This window comes from Lissotriton vulgaris, unplaced genomic scaffold (genome assembly GCF_964263255.1).
Source record: "Lissotriton vulgaris unplaced genomic scaffold, aLisVul1.2 SCAFFOLD_1628, whole genome shotgun sequence".
In the NCBI taxonomy this organism is placed as follows: Eukaryota; Metazoa; Chordata; class Amphibia; order Caudata; family Salamandridae; genus Lissotriton; species Lissotriton vulgaris.
Genome location: NW_028244477.1, coordinates 326,234 through 351,373, shown reverse-complemented (window position 1 = coordinate 351,373; position 25,140 = coordinate 326,234). Strand labels below are relative to the sequence as shown.

Here is a 25,140-nt window from a genome sequence, read left to right as displayed (position 1 = left end):
GCCACAGAGCTTCAATGGACGGACCACAGCTGCGTCCACTTCACCTTCAAGAGAACAACGACCCACCAACACCAGCAACAGGCCGCCCGCAGAAGCTGGAACAAGATCACAGCAGACCAGCTCGCCACCTCCCTGAGCCAGCACCCTCCTGCCAGCTCAGCGAACCCCAGCCAGGCCGCCGACAACCTCACGATCAGCAACCGCGCGGACGAACTCGCCCCACTGAGGACCCCGCCTAGCAGACCCGGCAGCAAGAAGGCCCCATGGTTCACCGACGAACTCAAGAGCTCCAAGAAGAACTGCCGAGCCCTCGAGAAAGTCTGGAGAAGGGAACCGACACCAGACAACAGGACCTCCTTCAAACTTGCCACCCGGAAACACCACCAGCTGATCCGCGCCGCCAAGAAAACAGCATTCAAGGACCGGTTGGACAACAACGCACACAACTGCAAGGAACTCTTCAACATCTTGAAAGAGCTTTCCAACCCCAGCGCAGGAAACAACGACATCACCCCATCGCAAGACCTCTGCAACTCCCTCGCTTCATACTTCCACAACAAGATCGCGGACATACACAACAGCTTCAACAACCAACCAACGCACACCATGACCGAACAACCACCCCCCACCACCACCCTCCACGCCTGGACCCCGATCAGCACCGAAGACACCATCCGCACGATGAACTCCATCCACTCCGGATCACCGACCGACCCCTGCCCTCACCACGTCTTCAACAAGGCCGACGCTGTCATCGCACCCCACCTGCGAGACATCATCAACACATCCTTCGACACCACCATCTTCCCTGAGAGCTGGAAACACGCCGAACTCAGCGCTCTACTCAAGAAACCAACAGCGGACCCCACCGACCTCAAGAATTACCGCCCCATCTCGCTCCTCCCGTTTCCAGCCAAAGTCATCGAGAAGACCGTCAACAAGCAGATGGCCGCCTTCCTCGAGACGAACGGATCCCTCGACCCCTCACAGTCCGGCTTCCGAGCCAACCACAGCACCGAGACCGCCCTCATCGCCGCCACCGATGACATCCGAGCCCTGATGGACAATGGAGAAACAGCGGCCCTCATCCTCCTAGACCTCTCCGCGGCATTCGACACGGTCTGCCACCGCACCCTAGTACGGCGCCTCAGCAACATCGGAATCCAGGACAAGGCGCTGGAATGGATCATCTCCTTCCTTGACGGAAGAACACAGAGAGTCCGCCTACCACCGTACAAGTCAGAGGCCTCCGAAGTCATCTGCGGCGTCCCCCAAGGATCATCTCTGAGCCCCACCCTCTTCAACGTCTACATGAGCCCCCTCGCGGCCATCGTACGCAAACACAACCTCAGCATAATCTCCTACGCCGACGATACCCAGCTGATCCTCTCCCTGACCAACGACCCCGCCGCCGCCAGAGCCAACCTGCACGAAGGGATGAAAGAGGCAGCCGAGTGGATGACGACCAGCCGCCTGAAACTGAACTCGGACAAGACGGAGGTCCTCATCCTGGGCTCCTCACCCTCCGCCTGGGACGACTCCTGGTGGCCTCCCGCCCTGGGCACCGCACCCAAACCGACAGACCATGCACGCAACCTGGGCTTCATCCTGGACTCCTCCCTCTCCATGACCAGGCAAGTCAACAACGTCTCCTCGGCGTGCTTCAACATCCTACGCATGCTACGGAAGATCTTCTGGTGGATCCCCACCGAGACCAGGAAGACCGTCACCCAGGCTCTCGTCACCAGCCGACTGGACTACGGCAACGCCCTCTACGCCGGTACCACCGCCAAGCTCCAGAAGAGACTCCAGCGGATCCAGAACGCCTCAGCCAGACTCATCCTCGACATCCCACAAACCAGCCACATCTCCGGACATCTGAGAGACCTTCACTGGCTCCCCGTCAACAAAAGAATCACCTTCCGCCTCCTCACCCACGCACACAAAGCCCTACACGACCAAGGCCCGAGCTACCTCAACAGCCGAGTCAACTTCTACGCTCCCAAACGCCACCTCCGATCAGCCAACCACGCCCTCGCCGCCGTCCCCCGCATCCGAAGAGCGACTACAGGAGGAAGGTCCTTCTCCTACCTGGCCGCCAAGACCTGGAACTCCCTCCCTCCCGACCTGCGCCTGACCCAAGACCACCTCTCCTTCAGGAAGAAGCTGAAGACCTGGCTGTTCGAGCAGTAGCGCCCCCCCCAGCGCCTTGAGACCCTACGGGTATGTAGCGCGCTTTATAAGTGCCAATGATTGATTGATTGATTGAACAACGTGATGTCCCGCTATCCAGCGAGGCTACCGGGCAGGGAAAAGACGTCTAAATGCAGCGGAAAGGATCCTGATTAAAAGTCTCCCTGCGGTGCTGAGAGAGAACCACCGGAACGGCAGAAATCGGCGACTCCAGGCGGACGACTTTAAAGATGGCGGAATCGACGATATGAGGAGACTCCGGGTGCGGCGGCGGAGGGATTGAGCCAGCAGCTGGGGTGCTGTGAGTCACCGGGCCAGAGAGTTGAGTGCCCACATTCTGGGCAAAGCGGCGCTCGGTACTGGCGGGAGGTCCGTTTGACCTCTGGCGGTCCGAGCACGTCACTCTTATGTCTGCGCTGATCGCGGGGGCACACATGGATGGTGCCTGTGATCGCTCCCCCGACGACACCTGGTACAGCATTTCCAAAGCGCCCTTGGGGATCTCCTCCCCGCATAAGCAATCGCTCGGCCGTGGCCTGCGCTGTTCTCCCTCTCTTCCCCCGCAGGGCTCCATTGTTGTAAAGCCTCCTGGTATGGCTGCGCTGCTCCCGGAGCGAAAAACTGAATCCAACCCTCAGCAGTGTCCCCGCCCCAGCCACCAATTTATGCTGCAGCAAACTTGAAACATTAACTGCCCACTGCACATTGCCTTGTCTTCAAACAACCTGCTCCATGGAAGTATTGTGCCTCGACCACTGCTGCGCCACAAGCTCCATTGTGGGAGACAAAAGTGAAATACCCAAAACCTCCCCTGTAGCCAGGAAAATACAAACACGGGTTGGATGCCCATTCCTTGCTTATCAGTTCTGCTTGCCTAATCTCTCTTCGCCAGCTACTTGCACCTGCTCTGCGGCCATAACCACAAGACTCTGGCATTGGGCTTAATTAATACTTGGCGGGTGGAACTGTGGTATGGCCCGCAAAGACCCCAAACAGCGCCTCCTCCCCTTCGAAAAGGTCACGAAGTAGCCCAAGAAGCCCCTTACAACATGGCGGAAGGTTTCCAGAAAGACACAACACTAGAGAGTGATACCAACCAATTAGGTTTCCTGCTACAAGAGAGGAGAGCGAGGTTCAGAGCCCTAGATGTGCGCTTTGATGCCCTAGATAAGCACATGGCGGATCTGGTATCAAAGATCCAAGTTCACGACAGAAAACTCGACGTGGTGGAATCGCATACATCAGATCTAGGAGATGGAACAGCGCAATCCTTGAAAAGGCTCGGCCGAATGGAACGTTACCTCAAAGACGTTGCGATCAAGAAAGAGGACTTAGAGGTGCGCAGTCGCCAAAATAACGTGCACATTTTGGGTGTTCCAGAATCGACAGCCACTGATCGCATGGACACCTTGGTAGAAACAATCCTGATAGACTAATTTTGTAGAGAAGTCTTCACTATGGGCTTTTGTGATAGGACGCGTTCATAGATCACTAAGTCCAAGGCCCAATCCTGGATGCCCGCCCAGACCCATCACTGCCCGTGTCATGAACTTTAGGGATCGAGACACGGCCCTGCGCCAGGCACGAGAACGGGGCGAACCGGTATGGCAGGGCTCCAAGCTGTCCCTAAACCCAGACTTTACAATCATGGTACAGGAGGCCAGGCGGAAATACACTGGAGTTAAGGCAACACTCAGAAATCTAGGACTGCTCTATCCAGCTCGGGATCTGGGCACGGCTAAACTGTTAATATGACCTTCCTTTACATGGAGACTTGAATAAGTTTGGATTTCATTCAATCACTTTTAGTATAATTTTTTATTGCAACGTAGCTGTAGGGCCGCTGCCACCACCCCTAATGGTGTTCACCTTATAATTGTTGTGTGAATTTAGTAAGTACTACTTATGGTTGTTTTTCAGTGATGCAGAGGAACTATTAGTACTGCACTGTTTCTGGATAGTAATGGTTTTGCCTCTCTGGTAGGGTGGGGAGGCTGGGTAGGGGGGGAGGCTGGGACATTGTTTAGCTACACTGAGACGTTCTTAGGTACACACTTGGATGTAACTGGCAAGTACGCACGGTTGATTTTCATTAAGCACTCATTTTTACCACCACCATGGCTCAGTTAGGGTATAATTCTGTACCCTCAGAGGTGGTTTTGGGGACATGGAACGTCCGCGGCCTGAACAACACTCGCAAGAAAAGGCAGATAACACAGTATTTACTATGTCACAGGGTAGATGTAGCTTTCTTACAGGAAACTCATCTGCCTCCTAGTGATCAGGCCCACTTTGCCGCAAATTGGGGAACACATCGATATTTTGCCAACTTCAGCAACTTCGCAAGGGGCACTGCCATTCTTATACATAAATGACTCCCCTTCCATTTGCATTCTGTAATACGTGACAGCAAAGGCAGGTATATCATTGTCCTGGGCACGTTAATGGGTCACAGGGGGGCATTGGTCTGTGTGTATGGCCCCAATAGCGGCTCCCTGGACTTTATTATACCCTACTCTCTAAACTGGCGCAGCTAGGCCCAGTTCCCCTTTTACTGGGGGGTGATTTTAATATAGTCCAGGACCAGTCACTTGACACCACTTCGAGAGCACTAGATACGAAACCGTGAGCACGAAAGGCATTGAGCTCGCTTTGCGATCAATTCTTCTTAATTGACATAGGTCGTACGCAAAACCCGCATAGCACTGACTATACTCACTACACTGGCAGTCATACCACATGGACGAGGCTCGACTATTGGCTGGCATCCCCAGAACTTATCAGCTGGTGTCATGTAATCCGAACACTTCCTCGCACATATTCGGATCACTCCCTGGTATTATTAATATTGAAGGTCCCACGATTCCCCAGCCGCGCATTAGATGATGACGTTTTTAGACAGGAATAACTAGAAGCGATAGAGGACTACTTCGTCATTAACACTGGTTCAGTAGACACTGTGGCAATGTTACGGGAGGGTTTTAAAGCATACATGAAGGGCGTGTGTATATCCAAAAATGCCGGTGTAGTGCCGGATTTGTGCAGTAAGGTAGCCCACCTGGAAAAGGACCTAGGGCCGTTAGACTCTGAACAACGCCAGGCGACAGGTCCCGAAATAGACAAGCGACGTTTGTCCCTGCTCACAGAATTCAAAGATACGCTGAGAGTTAGATCCTTTTTATGGGGAAATACTACAATGCCAGGAAATACGGCGAAGGCGAGTGGCCGGGACGAGTCCTAACACGGATGATTAGACCTCCCTATTGTAAGGTATACATTTCCGAGTTGAGAACTTCGTCGGGACAGCAGATCACTGACCCACAGGATATTTATTTATTTATTTATTTTGAGATTTGTAAAGCGCCTGGTGACCCGAAGGCATCCCCGCGCTATAATCCTGTAAAATCCAGGACAGGCGAAAACCAGGAACTATTTGGGGAAGAGGAGGGGGATGTAGGGAATGTAGGGAATATGTAGGGGGAATTTATGTCCTACTTTAAAACATTATACACCACTAGATTAGGTCAAGACAGGGCGCAGCAGAAGAGTTATTTGTCATGGCCCCCAGGTAGAGTCCAGGCACTGGGTCAGCTGCATAGAATGCCGCCCTCACCTGTCACAGCTGCATTATGTGACAACTGATATCTGTAGAAGGGCAGCAGACTATGCTTTCCTGCCTGCCACCCCCCTGGGCTTCCCTCGCCCCTGCTGCTAGGATCAGGACTCAGCTAATGAGCAGGGCGAGCAGAATATTCCCAGAGAGGCACCTAGCGCCCACTTAATTAATAATTAAAAGCTCGGGTCTACCGGCCGCTGAATTTCAAAGACGGCGAGGCACAAACACCGTGTGGGACCAGTTCTTTTAAAGTTCTAGTCCCCGGTGCGGGTGTACAAACATCCCTTCGAGCTCATCATGGCGGTGAGTGAAATCAACTTTTGGTTACATTCAGAATGCCCGGAGCAGAAAGAGCTGTGAGTGTGTGTGATAGAGGTGAAGGCCATGTGGACTCTGTGCTAAACGACGATCACGCAGGGGAATGAGCAGCCTGGAAGGGCATTGTTCAACATGCCAGTGTCCAGCGAGATTCCTACTACTGACCGGTTTACCCAGTGCAACATAATACGCAATGGAGCCATGCCCATTAAAAGCAATCCTTCCTCGTTTAAGGTTTTTTGGCAACTTAACTTTTCTTATGACGAGAGTATCAAGTCTGCTATGACAATTTAACTTGTGTTTTTCTTAGACCCTGTACATTGTCAGGGCACTCTTAATTTCCATGCATGTTGGACAGTCCTGGCATGGATTTGTCGTTTTAATAGTTGGTGGGTGTAATCAATGGATGGTTCACAGACATGATAAAATAGTATTTACCCTAATGTTCGGACTCGCTTGTACACCCAGTGCTTTACTTATAAGAGGATAAGTATGGATTTAGTGGGTCCTCTCCCAAAATCAAAAAGATTATATATCTATATACTGGTTATTGTTGATTACGCAACTCGATACCCAGAAGCATTTCCCCTACAAACACCAAGCCCGAAAAAAACATCAGTGAAAAGTTACTAGAATTGTTTTCGAGGGTAGGATTTCCAAGAGAGATTTTGGCAGACCAGGGTACCCCCTTTGTTTCTCGTTTAATGAAACAAGTCTGTAAAACCTTGAAAATTACCCAAATAAAAACATTGGCTTATTACCCTCAGACAGATGGTCTGTGCAAGCGATATAACGCCACCTTCAAGCTAACCATGAAGAAAATGCTAACCACCGAAGGGAAAGATTGGGACATGTTGTTGCCACTCGCCCTCTTTGTTATTTGAAGCCAGGTTCCGAGAAGCTTGGGTTGTTCTCCCTTTGAACTTCTTTACGGGAGATAGCCACAAACCTTGCTAGAAATGACAAGAGAAGCGTGGGAACAAGAGAAACAAGAAGAGACACAACACCATCTAGAATACACCCAAAGCCTAAGAAACCGTATACATAAATTGCGAGATTTTGCTCACAAAAAACTAGAAAAAGCTCAAAGAAGCCAGCAGATGTCTTACAATAAAGGAAAGAAGTGACAACAGTTACAGGTCCATGACTGGGTGCTCCTATTCCTACCTTCCTCTATTCACCAAAATCGGGCAGAATGGAAGGGACCATATGAAGGTGCTGAAAGGATAGGCCTCACTACTTACCGGTTATGCCTTTCCTCACCCAAAACCTAGATATACCACATAAATCTACTAAAGAAATGGTTGGGACCCCTCCCCCAAAGACACCCATTACGTTTTGTCTGACTCAAAACCCATTCCTTCAACATTGAATAAATTGCCCATAAACGAACATCTAACAGAGGAACAAGAAGTGTCTCTTCAGACCCTCTTAGAGTCCTTCTCCTCCATCTTTTCCGACCTCCTGGGAAAATCAACAATACTCGAGCATGCCATTGTTACCCCACCAAATAAAGTAATAAAACAACGCCCCTACAGAATACCAGGCGTTAGGCGGGACGCAGTTCCTGCCGAAATAGAGAGCATGTTACAACTAGGAGTCATAAAACCTTCCAGCAGTAACTGGTCTCCCCCATTGTCATAGTTCTGAAACCTGATGGTTCCATCCGTTTTTGTATAAACGTCCGTGCAGTCAATGCCATCTCGAAATTTCACTCATTCCCATTACCAAGAGTCGATGATTCGAGAAATTAGGCTTAGCCCAATATATAATCACATTCGATCTTACAAAAAACTATTAGCAGGTACCACTTAAACAGGAAGACCAAGAAAAAAACGCCTTTAGCACCTCTAATGGGCTATGCAAGTTTACTGCACTGCCTTTTGGGTTATACAGAGCACCAGCGACGTTCCAAAGACTTATGAACAAAGTTTGCTCCCAACATCAAGAGTACTCCTTAGCCTACATAGACGATATCATAATATTTAGCCCTAACTGGGAACTACATCTCGTCCATTGTGGGAAGATTTTCCAAGCACTTAGGACTGCAGGGCTCCACGTGAACTCCAAAAAGTCCAGGATAACCTTTACCAAAGTCAAATATTTGGGCTATTTATTGGGAGATGGGGCTATCGCTCTGCAACAAGAGAAATTGAGAGCAGTCTTAGATACCCTCTTCCCTACCACCAAAAAATGCATTTGATCCTTTTTGGGCTTACAAGGCTACTACCGCCGGTTTAAACCCAATTATTCTGAAATAGCAGCACCACTAACCGACCTACTGAAGAAAGAGAAAAGGAACTAAGACTTGGTAAATCCTCCCCAACCCGCCAGAAAGGCATTCCACGAGCTCAAGTGAGCCATAACCTAAGGCGGAGAAACCAGCAGGGAAGACAGGAAAAACCGAGAACACTGAACAGCCTTCCGAGAGAGAGAACTGGAGCCTTGGGGAGGTCACAGCTTGTTGACGAGCGGAACACCTGAACCTGGCGGAGGAGGGAAAGTCGAAACAGAAGGAGACCAGACCTCACTGAAGGACGTGGAGTCACCACGCCATGGCCCTGGAGTAATGTGGCTTTTACAGGAGCGTGGGCGTCTACGGGGATTTTGGAAAGGGGCTGAGTCAGAGAGGGACGAGAGGGGAGGCTGAGGGGTGAAAGGGACCCAGGGAAAAGGAAATAAGTGAGATGGAAAAGAAAGACAAGAGCAGAAATCATCGGCTACTCTTTTTTTTTTGGTTGCTCTAACCTCACATCCTCCCTTGACCAAACCATAAAGCAAAAACACTTACCTGTGACTTTTCCTTCTGTCCGAGGGACGACCGCGGCCGAGGCTCACCTAAGGGACTGAAGAGGAAGACCCTGTGGGAAAGAAGAATATAACAGAGACAATCAATCATTGTGATTTCCTGTAATACTAATAAAAAGTGCATACCAAGAAATTATTCAGTGCAGTGAGCTCCTGCTTGACCGACTCTTCTACAACAGGGAGCTACATACTCTCCCTACAGGGAATGGGAGACAGAAACACAGAGACCAACAGACACACAGACACACACGGGAAAGCATAGTAGGAAAACGCTATATACAGTTTGTATATGCTTGCGTATGTACATTGTTTTATAAAGATGGTGGAACTATTGATTTGAATGCACTTTCTTTTCTTAATTCACACATGTATGAAACAGTTCAGAGTCTGGAAAGCACTGCACAGCCCCTGCCCTGAATGTTGCCTCTCAGTGTCCTGAAGATGCCCCCGTGCTCGAGAGTCACCCTGGGGTCAGAGGCCTCCCTCACCTCTGCTGGAGCCCCGCTCAGTGGGGGCTGCAGGGTCTGGGGGGAGGGAGGCACCGGGGGCCCGGCTGCCTGTGAGGAGTGGGGCCCGGTGTGTTATTCCCCCTCTGAGTCACGCGCGAGCTCAACAAAACAAAACAACGCGTCTCACTGCTGCGCACGCGCAGGACCGCGCGTCACAGCGGCGCACGTGCGGAGCGAAGACACTACGTCCTATCGCCGAGTTAGGACCTAGCACGGGGTACGGACTGTGAACCGCCCTGGACAGGGAACCCTCAGTCTCACTGCGCATGCGCAGAGGAGAGACACTTCCCCCAGAGGAGCGGGCCGAGATGCTCTGCATTTAAACACTTCTCACCCTGTGCTGTGGCGCGAGGCGCCTCGCGCTCCGCGGCGGGAGCCAGTTGTATCTCATTTATTGTGTCCCCGCGATGACACTGTTATTCTTGTGCTTCTTTGTGTCTCTGCTCGGACCCCGTCCTACCTGTGCTGGCTCTGAGCTGTAGTCCTTTACTGCGCTCTGTGCTGTCGGGGCCTGTGCTGTGAACTAAATGAAGAAATCTTTCTTGCATCGACTTCTGGAGTTGAATTGTAGTAACATCGATGTCTGTCCTCAGCGCATGCGCAGTTGTTCACCCATCAGGCCCTCTTTAACCCGCGCTACGCAGTGGGAGGCGTGTCTCTCTTCAGCGCATGCGCACCTAATCCAATGTCACTTTAGCCCGCGCTGTGGGAAGCTGTGTCTGTCCCCAGCACATGCGCAGTTGTTCATCCATCAGGCCCTCTTTAACCCTCGCTCCGCAGCGGGAGGCGAGTCTGTCTTCAGCGCATGCGCACCTAATCCTTAGCCTCTTTAGCCCACGCTGTGGGAAGCAGTGTCTGTCCTCGGCGCATGCGCAGTTGTTTATCCACAGGTCCTCTTTTAACCCGACCCACAAGAGAGCACAGCACCCACATGAAACCCCAGGTGAAGTCATTTATTTTATGCATTCTTATAAAGCGCGGACTTTACCCGAAGGTGTCACAGCACCGTACAATAGAACCAGTTACGTTACATGAGAGAACTGTTACAGGATGGAACAAATACAAATAGCAGGCCATAGAATCAAAAGAACACAGGCAAAAGGAACACAATCTCAAGCACAGACTGTACTAGAACGTAGAGATTGGGAGGACTCTGGTTGGGAAGACTTGCTAGCCGCAGCCAGGGCAGGAGATCAATCACTTTTTGGGGGGATTGTTGCAAACGGCAATAAGTCGAGCAAGCCAGCCCAGGACTACCATCTAGATCCTAAAACATGGTTCAGACACTTAGCACATTTATATGCATGTCCGGGTTCCCCTTCAAGCGAGAACTTATGCATAATTAAAGAGCTGACAATGTCCAAGGAGTTTGAACCACTATATTTTAGTATCTTAGATACTAAGCAGGCTATAGCCGCCATTAGGACGTCCAAAGCGCCAGCCCAGATAACATCCCGGGAGACCTCTTTAGACATGACCCAGAGGTATGGGCACCGTATATCAACTTACTGTGCAATGCAATTAGCAGAGGGCAGCCTATCCCTATATCATGTAAGGGCGCAGAGATCGCCCATATATACAAAAAGGGCAGTAGGGACGATCCCGCTAATTATAGACCTATCAGCTTGATAGACATTACCCAAAAGGTCTATTCAAAGCAGATACTGGACAGGCTAAACAACTGGCTAGTTGACAACGACATATTATCCCCATGCCAGGCAGGGTTCAGAAAAAGAATCAGCCCCATAGATCAGGTGTTTAGGCTGCTAACCATTGCCTGGAAGTATACTAAACTACGATCCGACAACTTGTATATGGCCTTTATTGACCTAAAGGCCGCTTTCGTTTCAATTCCAAGAGATCTGCTGTGGCGGAAGATTTAGAGGCGCGCTCCCGGAGATGCAATATACGCATTGCGGGACTTCCCAAAAATACACAAACAGGCAATATGGAATTATTCGTGGAGTCCCTCCTGAAGAAGCTGCTCGGTGATAATGTCTATTCAAACATGTTCGTTATTGAGAGAGCTCACCGCACCCTTGGCCCCAGGCCGAAGCCGGGGGCCCCACCACATCCAATAGTGGCCAAGCTCCTCAACTACAGGGACAGAGACAATGCTCTGCGGCTGGCCCGGGAGAGACAACCGCTCAACTATGAAGGTTCTACATTATCCCTGTTTCCAAATTTTACTGCCTGGGTACAGGAGGCGAGGAGGCAATTTGTACCCATGAAGAGACAATTACGAGATCTTGGAATAGACTACTCGTTGCTGTACCCTGCTAAGCTAAGAGTCAACAGGCAGGGATGATCCACTATATTCACAGATCAGAGAGCGCTGCAGAAAGCAAGGAAAGACTGGCGAAAGAATGCGAGAACTGTGCGTAGAGAAGGGGAAGCAGAGGAGGAGATTGGTGATCCCGTGGAGGAGCACGATTCAGGACACACACAGCGGTAAAGGGAGGTATTGGTAACAACAAAGGCACTGCGGTTTGGGAGTTTTAGTGTCGTCAGTGGTTTGGGAGGGGCTGACTCCTCAAGGGGTGCTAATCACAGTGGGACTATACATGACTGTTATGATGTGCAGAGAGGCAGCCAGACTGGGAGCCTGGAACTTGTTGATTTGAGAGACATTTGCCGGCGCAGTTGGACCTGCTGAGTCCCATGGTTGACTACTGATGCGGTCAAGAGATGTGCGAGTGTGGTTGGCTGATCAGGAATTGCTTTGAGGCTCCGTAGTCAAGACTTGAGTGGTATAGACACTGCTGGACAATAAAGTAGTTGTGCACCAAAGACGGCGGCTGCTGGGGCACATGGTGCACGTGACGGGGTGACTGGGATGTGTAGATGTGCTCGCTAGATAATAACACTGCTTATTGATAATGTGTTTGGGGTTTGGGGGGCACTGCTTACCTTCTTAATTTTTTTTTTTTTTTTTTACTCTTCATATGCCTTAATTGAGACGGAGGGGCGGGACACTGTGCGGATACACTGTATTGTTTTTGAGATATCCTCATAATGTGTATGCTACCTACGCCCCCGGGTGTGTACCACACTCTCTTACAAAGATTTACGTTAGGAGTGTTTTGTTTTTATTTTGCGTTATTTTCCTCGTTGTACTTAGACTTAAATGTAGATGGGGGTTGGAGTTGGGGGGGCATTCTTCAGGTACTGTTAGGAAGAAGGGGGGAAGTAGAACAGGGAAGCGCGGCCATATTGGGGTTGGGCAAGCGTGGGTGGGTGGTGGGAAGATTTATGCTGTATTTTGTTCATTGTTGTTATTGTTGATGGCAAATTGTGCGTGTGTTGAAAGTGTGACAGAGACCACTTAGGGCATGAAAAAACAATATAGTACACGTTGCTCCCTTACAAATAGAGGACACACCGGAGGACAGATACCGACAATTCTATTAAGATGGCAGGAAACCTGACGGTTACAGATACTGATCGGGTGCACTTCTCATCCCCACACCAGACACAATCTAAGCACGACACAGACAGCCTAACCCTTCTAACGTGGAATGTAAGGGGACTGAATGATCACAGGAAGGCCAGGAAGATACTTCAGTATCTCGCACGACATGGCATAGATATTGCGTTATTACAGGAGACACACCTCAGGCAAGATAGTAGCGCGCTACGATATACGGGCCTTCATGGCCGAGTACATGCGGCCGGTTTTACCTCCAGCTCCTGAGGAGTGCTTACTTGGGTGAATCCGAGATCGCGCTTGACATTTACACCAGTCGAGACTGATACTGAGGGCAGATATGTTATCACTAAATGTTCTGGGAAAGGTATGTCTTTCACTGGGATTAACGCATATGGCCCTAATTTTGACTGCCCTACATTTTATGTAACTCTTGCTAACAAGATCAGAGAACTAGGTGAAGAACATGTTCTGTGGGGGGGGAGACTTTAACCTTACATTGCAGCCAGATATAGATAGGTCGGACGGACCTAATAGACGACCATCAGCTTCTGCCCTTGCCCTTACTGCGGAAATGGTTGGACTGAGCTTACTGGATGTATGGAGGGCCAAAAACCCGACAAGGGGGGATATACACATTATTCATCACAGCATGATATTCACACTAGAATTGATTATTGGCTCCTCTCCTCTCCAGGGTGCATGCCTGTGTAATGCTCCCACGCACCTATTCCGACCACTCCCCAGTATTGATCTCCCTGAATACCCTGCAGAAACGTCCCCCCCTTTCTCATGGCGCATGCCACCGTAAGCTTTACTCGACAATGCCTTTCGTGAGGAATTAGTGACTGACATTGAGGACTTTTTCCACAGGAACGAGGGGACAGTAGAGTCATTCCTAACTGTGTGGGAGACCTTTAAGACATATATCCGCGGAGTCATAGTTTCTAAGCATGCTGGAGGCCTCTGGTCCATCAGGGACCGTCTCAGGCTCTTGGAGACTCGACTCCAGGACATAGAGACGCGTATGATACGTGAGCCAAATGCGGATCTGACACAGGAACTTGCTCAGACGATTAGAGAATACCACGAGGAGGCGCACGCCGAAGTTAAACACTTAGGAAAGTACGCGATCGCCCGTTCCTACGGCGAGTACGACCGCCCTGGTGCAGTAGTTGCCAAGATGGCTAAGCAGCATAGACAAACTACACCCTCACCTGGGGGGCAGACGTCTGCAAACGGAGACGAATGACTGATGAACAGTCCGCAGATCGTTTTCGAGAGTATTATGCTACTCTGTACTCTACCAGAGGGCCAGCCTCGGAAGATAATATCCTTGATTACCTCACATATATTCAATTGCCCTGGCTCACCAACACTCATCGCGAGTTTCTCGTTCGCCCGTTTGAACGCATAGAGATAGTCTGGGCACTGTCCTCCATGAAACCTAGCAGTGCTCCGGTCAATGATGGGTTTCCAGCATCATTTTATAAAGCGTTTCCAGATTTATTGATCCCTAAGTTACTACAACTAGTGGAACAAGTCACTGAGTGCGGAGAGATGCCCCCCACGATGCGTGAAGCGACTATCATAACTCTATTGAAGCCAGGTAAACCTCCGGGAGACTGTGCGTCCTATCGTCCGTTGTCCCTTCTCAGCGTCGACGCAAAGATCTTTGCGAAAATTATCGCTAATCGCCTCAGCCCCATGATTCCCACTCTTGTGGCACCCGAACAGGCGGGATTTGTACCTTGCCACACCCTGACTTATAACTTACGCACCGTCTTTGCAGCATTCCAACACACGCGTCAGGAAATACCAGCGGTAGTGGTCTTCCTCGACATGAAAAGGCGTTCGATTCCGTCGAGTGGCCCTTCCTGAGGATGGTGCTGCAGCGTATGGGGTGGGCTATCTCTTTATTCAGCTACTGAACACATTATATTCCAAACCCACAGCAAGAGTTAGAATAGGTTCTGTTACGACTGAACCATTCCCTATAAGCAGAGGCCCCAGGCAGGGTTGCCCGCTGTCCCCTCTCCTATATGCCTTTGTCGCGGAACCACTCGCTTGTGCACTGAGAGAGTACCATGGACATTGCGGTATTCGTTTCCCCGGGTATAATTTAATAGTGTCAACGTACGCAGACGACACCCTGCTTTACGTGAGAGAGCCGGAAGACAATCTTCCTAGAGTGCTGAGAGAGGTGGTCTTGTAAAGCTCACTCTCTGGTATTAAAGTAAATTGGAGCAAAACGGTAATGTTCCCTCTTACCCCAGCCATAAAAAGAGTAGATTCGGAGTACCCTATACAGTGGACCACTGAATCTGTCAGATACATAGGGATACAGCTGCACACCGACTCGGAAGTGGTCCTTTGAGAAAATTATGAAGTAGCGATCTCCAAGTTAGAGGACAACGTGGAAAAATGGATGAACCTCCCTCTCTCTCTCATGGGTCGCATCTTGTGGGAGAGGTGTGGCGCCGGGGCTAGGGCGACTGACTCCGGCTTCTGGGGATCACGGTTCGATCCCCGGCACCGGTGGCAGATTAGCCCAGCACCATGTGACTCTGGGCAATAGCTTGCTTAATCTTCCCGACGGCCCCCAGCGCCTAGAGACCCTTACGGGTGATTGTGCGCTTTACAAATGAGGATAATAAAAATGACAGTACTCCCTTGTTTCCTGTTCCTATTTAGCAACATACCGATGGTATTGTCCAGCGTATTTTTAAAACAGCTACATGCTCTGGTATTGCGTCTGGTATGGGCTGGTAAGCAGCCTAGGGTTGCATGGGACATTCTGATATGGCCGTATGAGGACGGAGGACTGCGAGCTCCCGAGCTCGAACTATATTACCGAGCTGCCCAGGGTGCTCACGTATATGGGTGGGTACACGGACCGGACACTGCTCCGCATATCCGCCAGGGCCGTCAATCTTGTAGCGTGCGGACGCGCAGCCAATGACGGCCCTGGGCCCGCCCCCGCGGTGCCATACAATGCTGGGTGTGACGTCATGCGCTCTTTCTGCGCGGGCGGTGTTCGGCTCGTGAGTGGTGGACGGAATCCTGGGGTCTGAGGCACTCTACGGTCATCGACTCCTCTCTGCCCTTGACGGCCGCGGGCACCTGGAGCCCCGAGGGAGGCCGCGGGGCCACTGCTGCCCCCCTGGGGCCACCACAGCCAGCCGGGGCACGCGAGGCCGCTCTCCTGCACCTCGGGTGAGTGACCCTAGCCTCCTCCACCCTCCGCAGCCTCAGCCCCCCGGCTTCCACGCACGCATCATCCCGCTCCATGTAAGAACCCGAGGCCGAGGCGGCGAGAAAGACGGTCATTGCTCTGTCTCTCTGGACGGGCCTCGCCCCGGCCCGGGCCCTGCGGCTCTCGGTGGGCAGAGGGGAGGGAGAGGGAGGAGGGAGAGGGAGGAGGCGGAGGGAGGGAGGGGATACTCTAGTTTTATTCTCCATGTATTCAATTATTTCTAGTGTAATTTTAAAGAATGATAGTACCTTCTTGAAATGATTTGTGAAACTAAAAATGTCCATCCCTCACGGATATGATAGTTTTGTTCAGTATTTCCAGGATGCGTTTTTACCGTTTTGTTTTGCCAGTTTTAATTTAATTTGAGGCACCTCTTTAATGCTTTAGTTTTGTCGTTTACCCTCGTGGGCTCCTGTGTGGTAAATTTAAATTACCTATACTTAATTTATGCGGTAAAGTTCAATAAGAATAACTCAGAAAAAATAAGAGGCAGAATCCGTGATATTTGAGGGTTTAAAAGGGGTTTTATTCCTTAAAAAGGAATTGGTTCGAACCAGGCAGATCGCATTCCGTCACCACGAAGGTTCGGGAAGGGATAGACAATACTTTATTAACAGATTATCATATATATAGTCAATGCATTACAGTAAAGGCAGATGCAGAAGGCGTAACAGCTGAGAGGAGAGATAAGAATACACATACGTAATGAAAAAGGCGTTACAATAGGCGTGCATGAGGGCATGTACTAGAAACGTCATTATGAGGATGTCACAGGTGGGTGGATCCATAAGAGAATCCTGCAGTGTCAGCAGAAGTACATGGCAGAGATGCGCGCGCAGCAGCATGACGTGTGATTGACGTGTAACTGGAGGGTGAAGGGGACTTGACATTTAGCCCTACATGAGGAGACAGAAGTCTGGGATGTCAGATCAACCTAATCCCAAATCGTATCTAATATCTTGTGTTTAAGGAACTGTATTATCTGGAAGGAAAGGTCTCTCGGGCAGAGGCTATTCTATACTGACTGTTAGTGCGTGTATAAGCGTCTACGTGTCTGCATGAGATGCGAGGGGGCATGAGCCTACCATGGTAACAGGAGCTATGAATTACTTGCACGGAGACAGTGAGGCCGAGCCCTTTGCTCTGCAGCTGGAAAGATGTTTACCTAAACTACTAGACAGGAATGTATTTTTCGAGGAGCGGAGCAGATAACTTGAAGGCTGAATACAGTCTTGGCAGGCAACAGGCCGAGCCAGGCACCGTTGGCCGTGCAGGAAGTAAGACAAAGGTCATGGATACAGATGCAGGTCCAAGCTGGAGCATTCAGAGGCAGAAGGCAGGAAAAGGCTCAATGGCAGAATTCAGGGCCTAACTCGCCAGAGCTAGAAATACATGAAAGTGCACCATGTAAAGACGTTGGCAAGGCACACTTAGGAACTGAATATCTGACCCATTCATGGTGGATCTGAAAGAGGACATATTAACGTTGGACGCAAATGTATTTGCGTCATCATAGCTGGAAGTGGAGGGAACATACATGTACTTGTAGCACGTACATGGAGCCGTTGGGGTCTAAGATAGGGGACACAATTGATCATAAAAATTCATATTTCCTCATTCCCTCCTTGTCCCCTACGGACCCTTCATGATATATCGATCCTCATGAATCTATCGATCTGCTCACGTAACATCATTTGCTCTTCTTTCTTGTTATGGCGTTTTGAATGAGAACTTGAATGTGGAATACATGATGTGGCACACAGGCCGCAAATCGCCGGCCCACATTGTAGACATAGGCAGCAACTGAATACTATGAGAAGGGCAATACCTAGGAAGGATAGGACCTTCCATCCCCAGGCTGACAACACGCTCCAGAACCAACCGGACCAAGTCCAGGTGCCTGGATTCTGGTGTATCAAACTTGCAATCTTATGAAGACGGGTTATGGCTCTATATACTGATGGCGCGTTTTCTGGAATGAAAACACAGCAGCTCGATCCGATGACTCTACAGGCTCCGCCCCTATCGGCTAGGATGACGTCAAGGACAAGACGATTTTGGAGAACAACAATCCGCATCGCAGACTGCTCCTCCGTTAAGTTGCCTAGGGCAGAAGTAGTTTCATTCACTACTGCTTCGAGGGTTCTGGTTAATTTGCGTATCAGTTTACTATTAAAGACAGCACCTAAGTAGGGAAATAAACCTTTATTGAAGTCTGTGTATTGCTCCCATGCCGTTTCAGTGTAGTCGACAATCGGGAGATCTCTCCGGAGTCTATTGTTTACTAGATGGGTATTTCTATGATAATCAGGAGGGGCTAGGAAAACAGGTGGCAGAAGGAATGCAATGTAACAGGTACCATCCCAATCTAGAGGTAAGCGTACATATGCGGTATGACCACAAATGAAGTAGGAATGACGGGAAGCTCTAATTGTAGACTTGCCTTGATCACTGAATTCGACCACAGTAGTACATTTACTATGACCCAGGTGTACTGAACCATTTTTTCTTACACATAATTCACCTTTGACTGGTAATACTGACATAGCAGGCAGGACTGGTGCAGCTTCGGATTCAACATTCAGAATCATGAGGTTAAGTGTAAAGTTACCTAATCCATATACTTCATTTTCTAGATCAGTTCCTGTTCTTTTGGGAAGTCCCTCCTTGTTAGGGTAGCAGGCTTTAAGCAAAACTAAGTTCAGGTTTCCCCAAACCCAGTTGCCCTGGTAAACTACGGTATCTGAATCTAAAGAATTAATCAAACTAAACCATGCACCGCAGGAACCATTGTGTGTGAACGGATACGGAAAGAGGGGCAGAACTCCCTTGTATTTCTGGTAGGGAGGGAGTCGGCCACATATCCAACAATTTGTAGCGTTGTTGGTCTGATGGGAGTGATGTAACATACTAATGAAGATGTTGTTGCGCAGCGCAAGTCTGTAGGACAACTCATGCGGAGGTAATTCACTAAAAGAGTGTTCGGCAGTAACGTTGAAAGCAGAATGTGCACGCTTGAAAATAGGGTAGTAGATGTGCAATAGTATACTTGCAGCAATAATCAGAAGACTTAGGAAAAACATAATCAATAATGTCACTATACAGTGACTACGAAGTGATTTACAATATGCATGTTTCTTGAGCTGTTTCTGTCTATCTCTCTCTCTATTTCGGTCTAGGGGATACATGTCAGAAACTAATTTAACCGATTCACCTAGGGGAGGACTTAAACAATTAAACTGTCTGACTTGCTAGACCTTAGTTTCAGTTTGTATTCTTGGGAAGCGGTTTTCTCGACCAGGGGGAGTTTTGAGTCAGTCTGTGGAGGAGGGCAGGGCTGAGAGTTTAAATCAGAAGGCAGTCCGTGAAATTTCTTGATGTGGTTCGAGTGCAGCCACCCCTTTCGGCCCTCAATCTTCACTGCTGTCCTCGTAGTCAGAAGCACTAATTTCGGTGTTTGCCAGCGGGGCTCCAGCGGGCTCCTCCTGTCGAAATTTCTTACAAACACATAATCACCAGGAACCACTTCATGGGGCTTCACCTCAGTGTTGTCGGGAAAGGCTGCAGCTACCTGTGAACGACAAGATTGTAGTGCAGACACCAAGGAGGCAAGGTAATCTGTCAGCATATTACAGTCAACATCAGTGATTTTACGAGGTATAGGCGTCCCCCACATATTTGGTGGCCTACCGAAGACCACCTCATACGGGGATAGCCCTGTTCGAGAATGCGCTATCATCCTCATGTAGAAGAGCGCAACTGGCAAAGCTACTATCCAGTCAACGCCTTTCTCTCTGCAGATTTTAGAAAGTCGAATTTTCAGAGTCTGATTATGGCGCTCCACGAGACCTGCTGCCTCGGGATGCCGGACACAGTGGAATTTCCACTGATAGCCTAACAGGAGTGTAATGTGTTTCACAAGCTCGGATGAGAACGGTTGACCGTTATCTGAGTATACGATACGGGGCAAACTATACCGTGGGAAGAATTCACGAACTAGCTGCTTGGCAGTGGTCGGAGCAGTGTAATCTGGGACTGGATATGCTTCTGTCCATCGGGAAAGTGCGCATACAACTACGAGGACATATTTGAATCCTCGACAACGTTCCATCTGGATATAATCCATCTGGAGGACTTCAAAAGGGTGATCGGGAGGTTGAAATCCACCTTGCTCTACAGGAATGCTTTTACCTGGGTTGAACTGACAACAAATCATGCAAGTACGCACTTTCTGTTTGGCTGCGGCTCGTAAGTGTTTATTGAATCAAATGTTTTGAATACTGTCTAGCATAGCTTTCTCTCCTAGATGCGCTGGACTATGTGTTGTGTTAATGATGACTTGAACCATTGAGTCGGGGAGAAACCATGTAGATTTTCCCTTCGTCATCCATCCCTGATCTGTTTGGATCCCTCCTAGTTCAGTCCATTTCTTGATTTCATCTGGTGTAGCATGTGTCTGTATGTCCATTACATCATGGGCGGGATCCCTAACTGTCATGCAGTGTGTCGATGTCGGAACTATTGTCTTTGTCAAGTCAGTTGCATGAGTTCGATTCTGGGCAGTTTGCTTAGCTGTTCGGTCTGCCAGGTCGTTACCCTGGGAGATGATATCGGTGACTTTTGTATGTACCTTACACTTCATGATAGATATCGCAGTAGGCAGATGTATTGCATCTAGCAGAGCTTGAATGAGGGGACCGTGTTGGATGTTGGCACCGTGAGAAGTTAAATAACCTCTCTCTCGCCAGAGGACTCCGAAGTCGTGTACGACTCAGAATGCATAACGTGAAACTGTGTATATGTTAACTCTCTTATTTTTGGCTTGAATACAGGCTTGTGTCAGAGCGATGAGCTCTGCTGCTTGAGCTGACAAGGTGTTGATACAATTTGTTTCAATAACTTCGGTGTCTGTCGTGACTGCGTAGGCGGCCACTAATTCTCCTGTACTTGTTCTCATGCATGAACCATCCACATAAAGTGTCAGGTCTGGATCTGGTAATGGAATGTCTGTCAAGTCTTGTCTGGGTTTCGTCGTAATAGTAATGACTTCAATACAATCATGTGCCAATGGGTCTGTTCCACTTAATGGCAACAGTGTGGCAGGATTTGATGTACTACAGCGTCTGATTTCTATGTGTGGCTGAAACAATGTCAATTCATAACCTGTCAGTCGTGCTATAGTCAAGTTCTGGGTCTGTGTACGGTTTAAAAGAACTTCCACGGAATGTGGAACTTGTACTGTCAATTGATGTCCTAATACTATGGAATCGCTTTGTCTGATTGCTAGAGCTGTCGCTGCAACTGATTTCAAGCACGCAGGCAGAGCCTGGGCTACTGGATCTAATGTGCTAGAAAAGTAAGCACACGGTTTGTGTGAACCTGCTTGTTCCTGAGTGAGTACTGACAAGGCAGTACCTTCGCGTTCTGTGACAAAAAGTGTAAAAGGCTTACTATAACATGGTGTTGCTAAAACAGGTGCTTGACATAAGGCTTTCTTTAAGTCTTCAAAAGCTTGTGTATGTTCCTGAGTCCAAGGGAGGACAGTCGATGTCGCTGCCTCCTGGGTTGTCAACTGAATGAGTGGCTTTGCTAGAAATGCATATTGGGGAATCCATTGTCTGCAGTACGAAGTGAGGCCTATGAAGGCCCACACCTCCTTTTGTGTCTTGGGTGGTGACATGTTTACAATTAACTGGATGCGGTCAGGTGTGAGCTGTCTCCCCCCTTTGGACAGCAAGTGCCCAAGGTACACAACTTGCTGAACACAGAATTGCAGCTTCGAAGGGGACACCTTGTGCCCCTTGTCGGCCAGAAAATGTAAAACTGTCAATGATGCTTTTTCACATTCAGGTTCGCTTCGAGCGGTGATCAGCAGATCATCGACGTATTGAAGCAGGGCAGTGTTAACAGGCATGTGGATACTGTCAAGTTGTCTTTTCAGTGCTTGGCTATAGATGCTGGGGCTTTCTGTGAATCCTTGAGGTGCGCGTGCAAATTTGAAACTTCGTCCATTTAAACAGAATCCGAACAAGTATTGGCTTTCCGGATCGATTGGGACGCTAAAGAAGGCGTTCTTGAGGTCAATTACAGTAAAGAACGTTGCTTCTGAATCAATAGCTGTCAATAATGAAGAGATATCTGGAACCACGGGATACTGAGGTACAATGCATTTATTCAATTCGCACAGATCAATAACTAATCGATAAACTGGGGGTGCATTCGGATCAGTACGTTTAAGAATTGGAATGATAGGTGAATTACATACATTGGAGTCGGTTTCCACGACCACTCCTTGTGCAATGAGCTCGTCAATGATTTGCAGTAAAGCCACTACAGCATCTGGGGGTAACTTGTATTGTCGAATTCGTGGTAATACCACTCCTGCTTTGAGTGTGACTCGATATGGTGTAATGTGCATACAACCTACATCAGTGGGGCCTTGTGCCCATAAATGTGCAGGGACATTCTGTAACCGGTGATCCATGTCTCTCAATACATAGTGACCTTTAAAGTCTCGCAAAAATAGTCGTACTCCTTCCGGAGAACAGCATATTACAGCTCCTAGAGCTTTCAGTGTTTTTATACCTAACAAGTTTTCTGGGCATGATTTTGTAAGCAATAAATCTGTAGTCCGTGTCAATGGACCAACTGCAAGAGGAAGAGGTTGCGATACTTCGTTAATAATAGGCTTTCCTGAAAATCCAAGGGAAACATTCTGTGAGCCTGAGAGGGGTGCCCCTGGAACCTCGTCGTGACTTATAGTTGTTCTGCTTGCCCCTGTATCAATTAAAAACTTTCTGTCTTTCCCTAATACTTGACTGTGTACATAAGGACCCTCTTGATCTACAGGAACCTCAATAAGAGGCAAGCCAACCTCCCTCTCTAGGCTGTTTCATGTGTAACGTTGATAATCGGGGTAGTCATTTTGTGCATACTGATACATCTGTTGTGTCGTGTTTTGTGTTGCGGCAATAGGCTGTGGCTTTGGTACTGCTACGGTCTGTTGTGAAGCTTGCATAGGCTGTACATTCTGGGGTACTTGTTGTTGGATCTGATCCTGTCTGGGCGGACGCGGTCTCTCCTTGGTTTTACCCGTAGAGATATTGTGTTTCAGAACTGCACAATCGTTTATATAATGACCTGGCTGTTTACAATAGTTGCATGTCCCTTTAACAGGGGCCGTCGAATTACTGGACTGTGTCGCACCCTTTTTATGACTGTCAGCTGGAACTGACTGAGCAACTAACATTTTCATTTTCGTGTCTTTCATACGTCTTTGTTCGTGTTCTTGTTCTTCTCTAATTCTATTCTGGTGGTACTGTAACATTTGTAACATTTGTGAAGGGGAATTAGCTTGCCAAGTGCTCTCGACTTTCAGTACTCTGTTCTTAACCTGGGGCAGGGAATTCTCGACTAATTTTGTTACAAAAAGATGTGGATATGAATCGCTACTTGCTTTCAGGCCGCTATTAATACCAAAACATTTTTCAAATCGGGAATAAAAATCACTAGTGTCTTCGTCGTGTTTCTGTTTGCAGGCTGAGATTGCATCCCAATCCTCCTTTTTAGTTGCCAATAATCTTGGCAAGACCTGTACTAACAATCCTGGTAATGCTTTAGTTTTCGCCCCAAGACCTAAACCTGGGGTTCGACCAGTTTCTTCGGTTTCTAATTCAGCCCAATTAATCTTTTGCTCTCCCACCTCCCATTCTTTTTCTTTGAGTTTCTCGTAAATACCGGCAGGCAATAATACTTTCAATATTTTCATAATGTCAGGATAGGTATAATCACCCATGAGTAACATGTCTTTTATTTCACGGTGAAAACCTGCTGGATCTTTGTCATGACTGGGCACTAATTTTTTCATTTCCAATAGTTCAATTTTAGTTATGGGCGTGTACACAAACACACGTCTAAAAGTATTATCATCATTTTTAACTGGGTGCACTTCTCGTAAGGGATTCTGTCTGTCTATGTAATACATTTTTCTTTCCCAGGATGGAGCTGAATCAAGCTGTGGACACAGGAAGGCACTATATCTGTGCCGATGTTCTGGAATTACCTTAATTAGATCGGTACCTAGACCTCTCCATTTATTCATGAGTAGTTCTATTAATATATCAGGCAGGGGACCAGGATCGGAATGTTGGCTTTTATACAATATAAAGAGGTGTTGTATCATGTACATACCAGCTAAACGCTGTTCATCTGGTGAGAGATTCAAAAACGTGTGTGCTAGCGCGTCATCACTGTATTTATCAGAACTGTCAGCCCACTGTACTGCTGACCTGGCTAATTCTTGTTCGTCCATAGAATCGAGTACATGGTACCCCATTCGTTCTTGAAGTATTTTATCAGTGGCCTGAAATAAGTGTTCAGGGGTCTTTGGATTTGACATGGCTGCTTGAAAAATTCTCTTACTTTCTGGATGTACCGGACGCATTGAATTATTAAAGGATCTACCCTTACCTACATAAGCTATCATTTCTCTAGCTGGCAATTGTAATTGTCCTGTTGCCGTTTCTGGTTGTTCCTCCTCCTCCGAGGATTCAATCTTGTCTGAATCTATTTCTGTTTCCGGCGGTCTTCTTTCATGTATTTGTTCTACTGCTTTTCGGATCCTTCGGTACATGTTTTCTATACTACTCTGTTTATCATGTTTTCCGTCTGCTATATTCTGACCCCATTTGTTAAGTGCTTTCATTTCTTCCGGGTCTGCACCAGGCCTATCTTGGTTTCTTATCAAGCAGTTTATGAAAAAACGTAGTATCATCTTTTGAGTATCAACTTTCTGGTATGTCATGGCGTTGCCAATACTTTCGGGACCTTCCCCTGTTTGGATGAAGTGGTATATTTTGTCTAGATGATCTATCATCTCTGGTAGTATCATTAAATAGTTTGCAACTCGTCTTAGACGTACTGATGCCAGCATCATTCTGTCGTCTTTACCGGGTACTGGATCGTATCTACAGTCTGTAAGAGGCTCATTGAGTATGTTGTAATTCGCTGATTG

The 25,140-nt window shown here is 48.5% G+C and overlaps 1 long non-coding RNA gene and 1 pseudogene across 1 annotated transcript in view; one reads left to right on the top strand and one right to left on the bottom strand.

Annotated features, from left to right (window-relative positions):
* The window catches only part of LOC147667220 (uncharacterized), a 33,446-nt gene extending 23,887 nt beyond the window's left edge, over positions 1 to 9,559 (bottom strand). The window contains exons 1-2 of the long non-coding RNA XR_015304481.1: positions 9,424 to 9,559; positions 8,919 to 8,988 (exon numbers count right to left, since the gene is read on the bottom strand). This is a non-coding gene — a long non-coding RNA (uncharacterized LOC147667220). The remainder of the gene's footprint in view (positions 1 to 8,918; positions 8,989 to 9,423) is intronic.
* The window catches only part of LOC147667219 (uncharacterized), a 252,714-nt pseudogene that overhangs the window by 131,868 nt on the left and 95,706 nt on the right, over positions 1 to 25,140 (top strand).